The sequence below is a fragment of the Zalophus californianus genome, chromosome 7 (genome assembly GCF_009762305.2).
Source record: "Zalophus californianus isolate mZalCal1 chromosome 7, mZalCal1.pri.v2, whole genome shotgun sequence".
In the NCBI taxonomy this organism is placed as follows: Eukaryota; Metazoa; Chordata; class Mammalia; order Carnivora; family Otariidae; genus Zalophus; species Zalophus californianus.
Window position 1 is genome coordinate 116,504,731 of NC_045601.1, and position 9,048 is coordinate 116,513,778.

Genomic DNA, 9,048 nt, shown 5'->3' on the forward strand with positions numbered 1-9,048 from the left:
CTGCTGATCTCCACCCCTACCCCCCAAATGCTCTGGCAAGTGATGGAGAAAGTGACTTGACCAATGGCCGAGTCCAGGAGGGAGCCTGAGGCAGCAGGGTGGCTCCGGGGAACACAGGGAAGCCTCCCTGACAAAACCAAACCAAAGCCAAAACAAATAAAACTTCTCCTAAGAAGAGGAGGTCTGAAATTCCACCGTTAAAGATTCATTCCTTTAGCTTAACACTTTGTCCTTTTTAAAAATGCAAACCTACCAGAGCCTCACCTACAAGTAGGTTTGTCAAAGTAAAGAAAAGGGAGAATGCATAGCAACCCCTGTGAAGAAACATCGTGAGGAGGCCAACGGAGAGAGCAGCAATGGTGGTGGGTTTCCCGGGATTTACTTTGCCTGCTACAGTTTTGGTTAAGGGCCAGCTCTAAAGACACCTGCAGGGGAAGGAAGCTGAGTCTCCCGGTGCTGTTCCTGTGTTCAGGGAGTGAGACTGGACAGAATAGACTCATACCCCTCCAACCAAAGACACCATTCACACATGCACATGCCCCCACGTACGTGGGAACATGTGTACCTGGGCACATCTGAGAGACTCCACGTGCAAACATGCCCCACCCCCCATCACCACGCCTACTCTCCAGGTCCTGTGCCTGACCTGGAATCCAAGAAACAAGACGACCCTGGGCCCAGACCCCACCATTGGGGGAGGGGAGGGGCGGGGTCTCCACTGTTCCCTCCCAACACCTCTCCAGGGTGGTTGCCTGGAGCTGCATCCCCGCCAGGAGTTGCTTTGTGGTTTAGGGTCAAAGCTTGTAGCCAGTGAATATTTATGGAGAGTTTACAGGAAGCTGCTAAAGTACCCTTGCGACATCTGAGAGGCACAGCGATTAACGCATTTGAGGAACCCATTATCGAGGGTGAGTTTTTGAGTTTTTCACAGACACAGGAGCCTCGGACCCCCCGCAGCATCCCAGGGTCCCCCTGCACAGACCCTCCTGCATCACAGCTATTTCTTTGTGGGTTTCAGCAGGGCAAGGGGGGGGGTCCACTTTGGTGCACTGGGCCAATATCCTGGACTCCTCTTCATTTCCTTCTTCTTTCTTTTTTAATTGTGGTAAAATACCCTCCCCGTCTTTTGAAGTAAGTTTAACTTTTTACAAAAATGACGCAGGGGTATCATTTTTAAAATCAAATAGTATTTCACGGCTGGTACATAGCAGGTGTCCCATAGATGGATGAATGAACGAATGAACGGATGAATGAAAGAGGAGCCCCTCCTGATGTCTCTCCAGCTCCTCACAACGGGGTCCCCCAGTGAGAGTGGCAGGGAGCATTCACATCGTGCTTCACAGGGAAGAAAACTGAGGCCAGGAGCTGCATTGAGTGGCATTGGATAAAATGCAGCAGCCCGGGGACTTGCCTGAGGTCACCTGCAGTTTGGGTCTAGACCCAACCCCACCCTTGCTCCGGCTTCCAGTCAGCTGGGGCTGCCTTCCCCGGCATTGCCCTGGGGTCACTGTGGCTGGCCCAGCCTGGGAAGGTGAACTGGCTTCTCACGTGGCAGGCCTAATTTTATCTGCTTCTTCAGAAGGGCTGGACAGGGTGCCAGAGGACGCAAGGCTTTCTGGGGGCTCAGCTGGGCCAGGGCTGCAAAGGCCTCCTTCAGCCCCAGAACTTGGGGGCCAGGCTTCTAACCCAGTCTTCCCTAAGGGGGCAGCCGGTGGGTGGCCAGCTAGGCTGAAAAAGAGGTGAGAGAGAACGCTTCCGGGGTCCTGTGGGATCCATGTGGCCAGGTCCTCACTGCATCTCACCTGGACCATTGCTGTACCTCCAGAATCTCAGCACCTCCCAGGGGCTCAAGGAGAAGTGCACTGAGTCGGGAGCTAGTGCCTCAGTCCCCTCATCCCAGAAATGGGAATAATAACGGTGCTTCCATCTCAGCGTGACTGGAGCGTTAACTAAGTTGAGAGAATTCGCGTCTAGAACAGTGCCTGGCACATAACAAGGGCTCCATGTGTACCTGCTGACGTTGCCATTCCAGACCTCATGATTTGAGCCCCTTCTCTCACCCCCAGGCCGCAAGCCTCCCCCGGAGCTCCCAGGTACTCCCAGCCCCTCACTGTCTGCACCAGCCACCAGGGCCTTCTCCTGGTGCAGAGACGGGGGTTCGAGGAGTGGCCCTGCCCAGAGAACAAAATCCCCGACCACCTACGTCCCAGGGCCCTGCCTGCGTGGGGTTGTGGGGATGGCTGCCAGGGGCCGGGGTGGGGGCAGACCAAGGATGCATGGCCGCTCCAGCCCTGCTGGCCCAACTCAGCAGAAACCAGGGCCGGCGGTAATGGGCTGGCAGCCCCCAGCTGCAACCAACTTCATTTTCTGTCACAATTAAATGATTGCTCCAGTTTGCTCACGCTCACTTATTCAATTACCTTCTTGGCCCTGAAGGACTCACAGAGAAACAGCCATAAATAACCCACATCAACCGCCCCCCAGGCTGTCATCCCTGCGCATCACTCACTGGCCCAGGCCGGACTTGCCTGTGAGCGCGGGACCATCGCCATGCGCATCCCTGTCCCCCAAGTCAATCCTCCTCAGGTCCCACCACCCGCATCTGAAAGTCGATCTCTAGCCCAGCTGGCAGATCTGGGCCCCTCCTGGCTCCAGCTGCCCAGCCGTGTATTTCTGGGGGGCTGCTTCCTCCGGCAGGCCTCTGGTTCCTCATCTGTGAGATGACAGAACATTCTGTGTGAGTTGTGAAGTGTTGCCCTTCTAAGAAGCTGTGGTCCTGGCTTCACGGTCAGAATGTGGGCAGTCAAAGGTGAGACAAGGTGTCTTCTCTACCTGCTTGCACCCCCACCTCCACTCTGCGCACCTCCTCCACTCCAGGCTTCCAGAAATGCCCTGCTCTTATAGCCTGCATGCCTTTGTGGATGCCATTCCCTTTGTTGTTCCCTTCATTCACGTCTCAGCCTGGGGACTCTAGGCACCCTTTAAGGCCCAGCTTGGACGCCACCTTCCCTGGGAGGCCTGAAGTCTGCCCCCCATGGCAAGCATATTAACGTCCCCCTCCTCAGGCTCCTACAGCACGCTGTGTGTCTCTGTGCTACCTTCAGGTTCTGCATTTGGGACAGTCCCAGGATCAAATATTCTGGGCCACTGTCCTCTTAACCATGTCAGGGCATGAATCTCAATTCAGGGTTGGGAAGTGTAGCCACTGTGGTGCCCCTCCCTGACAGTCCCGTCTGTGCGAGGCCTTGCCAGCCCATCAGAATTACACTAATAGCCAGTATCTTGGAGGCCTGGGGTCACACGCTGCGCTAAATGGTTTTCACTGGCATTGTCATTACAACATTACATTCACCCTATGAAAATTATCCTGGCTTTACAGATGAGGAAACTGAGGCTCGGTAAGGTTAAGATGCTGGTCCAAAGTCACATCACCGGGATATAGCAGGGCGGGGACTCAAACCGGGTGCGTCCACACCCACAGGCCAGGCTCTGTGCCCGCCCTCTCCCCCGGCATGGGGGTGGGGGTGGGGGCGGGGTGGGGGTGGGGGTGGGGCAAAAAGAACTCGCCGTCTCAGGACTTGGGTTCTAGTGTGGCTCTTCCACGGGCTTCCGTGCACCTCCGGGCATCCCTCCCTCTGCGGCTTCTCTTTGTCTTTCTCCTGCTGTAAAATGAAAAGACTATAACAGGTGGCCTCTGAGGGGCCCTCCAGCTCTGATGTGCTGGGATTCTGTTTCTTCTGTAAAGCACTGCTCTGAGCGCAGCAGAACCAACAAAGCTGGCAGGGGGGGCTCATCTCCTGGGGAATGCTCTGGAACAGGGCCTTGCCAGTGCCTCCCCGTGGGCCCGGAAGGCAGGCGGCAGCCTGTTTTCTCAAGGAGGGCCGCTCCTGAATCTAGCAGTGGTGGCAAAGTTCTCTGGGCATTCGCGCGCAGGACAGAGTCCTTCCTCCAGTGGCCTTTGCTGTGGCCGCTAAATGTTACCATGAACGTGTGAGGGCAGAAAAGCCAAGCACTGAGGTACTGACAGCGCTAACTGGGCTCTCCGTGCCACACGTCGGCTGCTTCTCCCGAGAGCTGCCTGTGGAAGGCGCCCTGTGTCACAGCCAGCTGTGAGCTGGGGGACACGGCCAGGAGAACCAGCCCCGGGCCGAGGTCCCCTGCTGTGTCCACACCCCGCATAAGAGCCAACACCTCCCTCCTGCCGCCTCCCCTGCCCAGGGCTGGCCCGTGGGCTTGACTGCGCAAGTGGAGGGATCACCCTGTGCTTTTCCCCCTTGGCGTGGGGCTGCGTCCTTGCACCAGTGTGTGTCTGTGGGGCGGCCCGGCGAGTAAAATAGTCGTTAAGAACGGGGACCCTCGGTTCAAATCCCAGCTCTGCCACTGAATAGCTGTGTGACCTGAAGCCTCTCTGAGCCTCCGTTTCTCAGATGTAAAAGGAGAGTAACAAAGGCCCCTCCCTCACAGGGCTCCTGTGAGAATCAGATGAGGCAGTGTGTGTGTGTGTGTGTGTGTGTGTGTGTGTGTGTGTGTGTGTGTGTGTGTGGTGTGTGTAAAGAACGGGGGCCACGAACTATGTGAATGTTAGCTGCCCCTGTGGAATGATAACCCTGTGGGTGGCTGTGGGGGGGCCCCTCCCTCACAGGGCTCCTGTGAGAATCAGATGAGGCAGTGTGTGTGTGTGTGTGTGTGTGTGTGTGTGTGTGTGTGTGTGTGTGTGTGTGTGTGTGTGTGTGTGTGGTGTGTGTAAAGAACGGGGGCCACGAACTATGTGAATGTTAGCTGCCCCTGTGGAATGATAACCCTGTGGGTGGCTGTGGGGGTGCCCCCACGACACTGAGCCAGCGCCCTGACCCCCCAGCACCTGGCTGGCATCTTGGGTGCTCCTGACGTCCCTCCCAGGGCTGGTTGAGGACATTCCCGTAGCTTCCTAGTCAAGGGAGTCCATTGGACCTACAGAGGGTGTCCTGCCTGCCCAGTTCTGTACAGTATCCTCAGCTTCCGGGCCTCCAGGAGGCAGGAAGACGACAGTAAGGGGGAAGTGGTCTGCTCCCCTCCGCCCCGAGGGGTCTTTGCGCAGCAGCCATTTGGGAGTCCAACACGGGTCCAGGCGGGCTCTGGGACGGGATCCCGATGCCTAGGCTAGAAGTTCCCAGGTGGGGCCAGGAGCTGGGTGCTGGGTCGGGCCAGCACGCACACAATCCTCAGCGAGTGGCCAGACGCCAGCCTTCAGCCCTCCTCCGACTGCAAGGGGCTGGACGATGACCTCGCTCTGTGTGTTCTATCCTGGCCTTTCCAGGGAATGGGGTGGCAGCTGATGTAGGAGGGCCCAGGTCATCGCCATCTGGGGAGGCTCTGGATGACTGGGGCCAGGTGAGATCAATGTGTCAGCCATGAAGGAAGCCACGGGGCTCCATCCCTGCCACCTTGCTCTGGGATTCCCTTCGAGGCTTCCGGGGCCTGGTGAGGTCCCCCGGCGCCCAAGTGTCTGGGCAGAATCTCATAGCCCTGCCCTAACCCATTCCCAAAGCCCACTAATGAGGACATACTGGTACAGCCCCATGTGTTCTACCACCTCAAGGTGCTCACACACCCACACGTGGCCCAAACACAGCGGAGCGAGAACAGGAAGTACCAGCAGAAACAGAAAAGGTGACAAGAGAATGTGAGAGAAAAAAGAAAAACCAGAAACAGAAAAAGCCAGGACAGCGCAGGAAATAAACCACAGGCCGGAAAAGGAGGAAGAAAGGAGACTGTGGAGGGAATCGCAAGATTGAGGTGCTTCCCCTCTCTCAGCCTCAACGTGCCGGCCTGTAAAATGGGGCTCCTCACACAGAGTGGACGTCGGGAAGGGCCGTGGAGGGGGCGGTGCGCACACTGGGCTTGGAGGGCCCCACACGACCAGGCAGCTGAAGAGGGGGAGGGGAGGGGAGGGCGGCATGACAAGCTGGGGTGCAGCAAGAGGGGCCCAGCATGGGGTAGTAGGGGCTTTTGCGGGAGCCCGGGTGGGTGAGCAGCGGCCACGGCAGCCACAATGTTTATGCCAGGAGAAGGGGGTGATGACATGTCCTGGAACATGTTGTTGTTGTCTCTAGAGCGGGAAAACTGGGTCATGGGGGCAGTAGAGGGGGAGGGTGTCACAGGCCACAGTGACCAAGCAGGGCCTCCACACCAGAGGCCAGGAAGAGAAAAGGAACCCCCTGAGACCAGTTCATGACCCCACACACCCCCAGCTGTGAAAGCCAGGGCATCAAGAGGCTGGAAAGGGGAGTCATAGACCCAGAATGAGTTCATACATTTATTCCTTCATTCATTCACCAAACAGGTACCAGGAGGCTGGCGCTATGCTACATGCTGGGGACCCAGTGTTAAGCACAATGATCCAGGTCACTGCCCTCATAGAAGGAAACCACGCAGGGAGCAAATAATCACACGAGGAAAAGTGCAACTGTATCTGGATCAGTGCTTCTAAAGAAAGGTCTTGGGTAGCAGACCATGTCAGAGAGGTCAGGGAGGGCCGCTTGGAGGAGGTGACACTTGAGCTAGGATTTGAAGTGTGAAGAGGAGTTAGCCAGGCAGAGAGGTGAGGGAAGGGCATCCTAGGTAGAAGGGACAGCAGGTACAAAGGCCCTGCACAAGGTATGGCTAGACCACAGAAGGTGAGGGGGCGCCCCCGGAGATAGGGCTGGGAAGGAGGGCAGGGCTGGGCCCCAGGGAGGGCTTTGGACTTTATGCTAAGGTCAGGGAGACACTGAAGAGTATTAAGCAGGTAAGTGACATGACCTGAATTATCTCAAAGCATCAGTCTGGGGAGGATGGATTGTAGGAGCAGGGGTTTGGTGAGAAGGGAGGACACCATGAGGAGCCACTGAAGCCATCCGTGTGGGAGATGGCAGGGTGGTGGGCCAGGGTGCTGGAGATGGAGGAGAGGAGTCCAGTTTGGGATTTGAACTTCACAGGAAGTGGTGATGGGTAAAATGCCAGGGAATGCAGCAATGAAGGAGGGTGGGGGGGTCCTAAAAGGTCAGTTGGGTGGGGAGGGCTGAAGGGGGAGCATCCCTTTGCTTTGAGCCAGCAGGGTGACCGCCAAATAGGCGGCTGTGTGCTTATGAGCCCCAGGCATTTTCTGCCTCCAAATGGTGGCATCCAAGAGCTGGCCTGAAATTGTGTGTCCGCAGACAAGCCTCATGGGTCAGGGCTGATTTCCTGGAGGAGAGGCAGGATCAAGCCCAGAGCATGGGCAGGGAGTTGTCGTGGGGCAGAGGTGGTCCCAGACATGGCTGTAGAAGGAGGCTTAGCTTCAGGTATCTTGCAGGTAAAGCTGAGCTTTGGAAAAATAACCATGAAAAGAACTTGGCCATAGTAGGGAAACAAATAAGTGGCTCATTTGATTGCATCATGGAAAGTACCAGATCACTGGCTCTGTGACCACAGAGCCCTACGCATTTTGTTTACTGCCATGTGTCTCAGATCACATAGTAGGGGCTCAAAAATGATGTTCAATAAATGGATGCAAGGGAAGTCAGTATGGAACTTTCCTCTTTACAACAACAAAACAAAACCAGAAAGCTAGTACTGGAATGTGGTCCCACCCTCCTGAGGCCCTGGGTTCAGCCACTCACTGGCCAAATGGCTTAGGTGGGAGGTCCCTTCTCCTCCACCCTTAAAGGCCTGGGGCTCAGCCCTGTGTTGATGCAAGGTTTCCCAGAACGGGGCTTGGAGTCCAGCAGGTGGGGATGGGGAGGTGGGGGAGGGCTGGGGGCAAAGGAGGTCACACCCTGTCTTCCAGAGCCAGGTAACTGGAGCCCAGCACATAGCCGGGCAGTGTGAGAGACCAAGTACGCAGGAGGCTCGCAGAGCAGCCTGACCATCTGCCTGCCCCAGTGAAATGTGATCCGCTGCTCTGGGGAGCAAGCAGGGGCATGGCATCCTCAGCCCATTAAACCCAGCCTCAGGGTGCCCAGGAATCCCTGGCATGCCTGCAGGGCTCTGCCCTGTCTGGGTGTGGGGAGGACTCAGGGTGGGGACCGGAAAGGAGGCTGGCCACGGGAAGGGCAGCTGCCGGCAGCCCCCAAGCCTGCCGTGGCCTCCCCGGGACACTGTTGTCTGCCCCTAACACTTCTGTCCGGCAGCTGGTGATACGCCAGGCCCCAGAGTGGGCTCAGAGCACACTGCGCAGACAGTGACAGTGGGACCCCTAGGCCAAGGGCCAGGAGACCTGCGTTCTAGTCCTGTCTCACCTCCCATTTTGGCCCCTATCAAAGCCTGGGGCTCATCTGCTCTGTGTGTGAGCAGTGAGGGCGGACAGGCTGTTGGTGTGGAATAAAGTTCTCCATGGACTCGTGGAAACGGGGGTGGAGGGGATGGAAAAGCCACCATGGCTCAGTGCTGCAGCAGTAAATCTGGGGGAGCCCTGTTAGACCTAGGAGACAGGTGAGGACACCCTGAGGGAGGCAAGGACCTGGGGGAGGTGGCCCAGAGTCAGAGAGAGGCTGGACCAGACCAAAGGGCCTGGGCAGAGCCTGTGGCCAGACAGGAGGCTGAGGCCCATGGCTGCTGCTGAGCCTCAGGGGACAAGTGCCCACACTCAGAGAAGCCCGGGAAGTGACAGGCTGGGACGCCGGGCTAGCGGGGCACTCAGGGCCTAAGGGAACTACAGCCAGAAGTCTGGAGTAGCTTGAGTTGCCTGAAAGGCAGACTTCAGACCTAATACTTGGTCCAGAGTCGCTGAGACCCGAAGCCTGTCCCTTGACAAGCCTCTGTCCTTTGCCCACACCCCATCTCTCCCCCCTCTACATGTCACCAGACCTTGTCGAGCCTGTCTCCTCAACATCTCAGGAACTCACCCACTCCCTTCCACCCCACTGCCTCTTCTCCCCACCAGGCTGGGCTCACCTGGAGGACAGCACCCAGCAGCTTCCTAACCCGCCTGCCCATCTTTGATCCACTCCTCCCCAATCCACTCTCCTCAAAGCAGAGGAGACAAAATGCCAACCTGGGCCTGGCCCTTCCTGATATAAGGCCCTTCAGTTTCTTCTGAGAAGCCAAGGT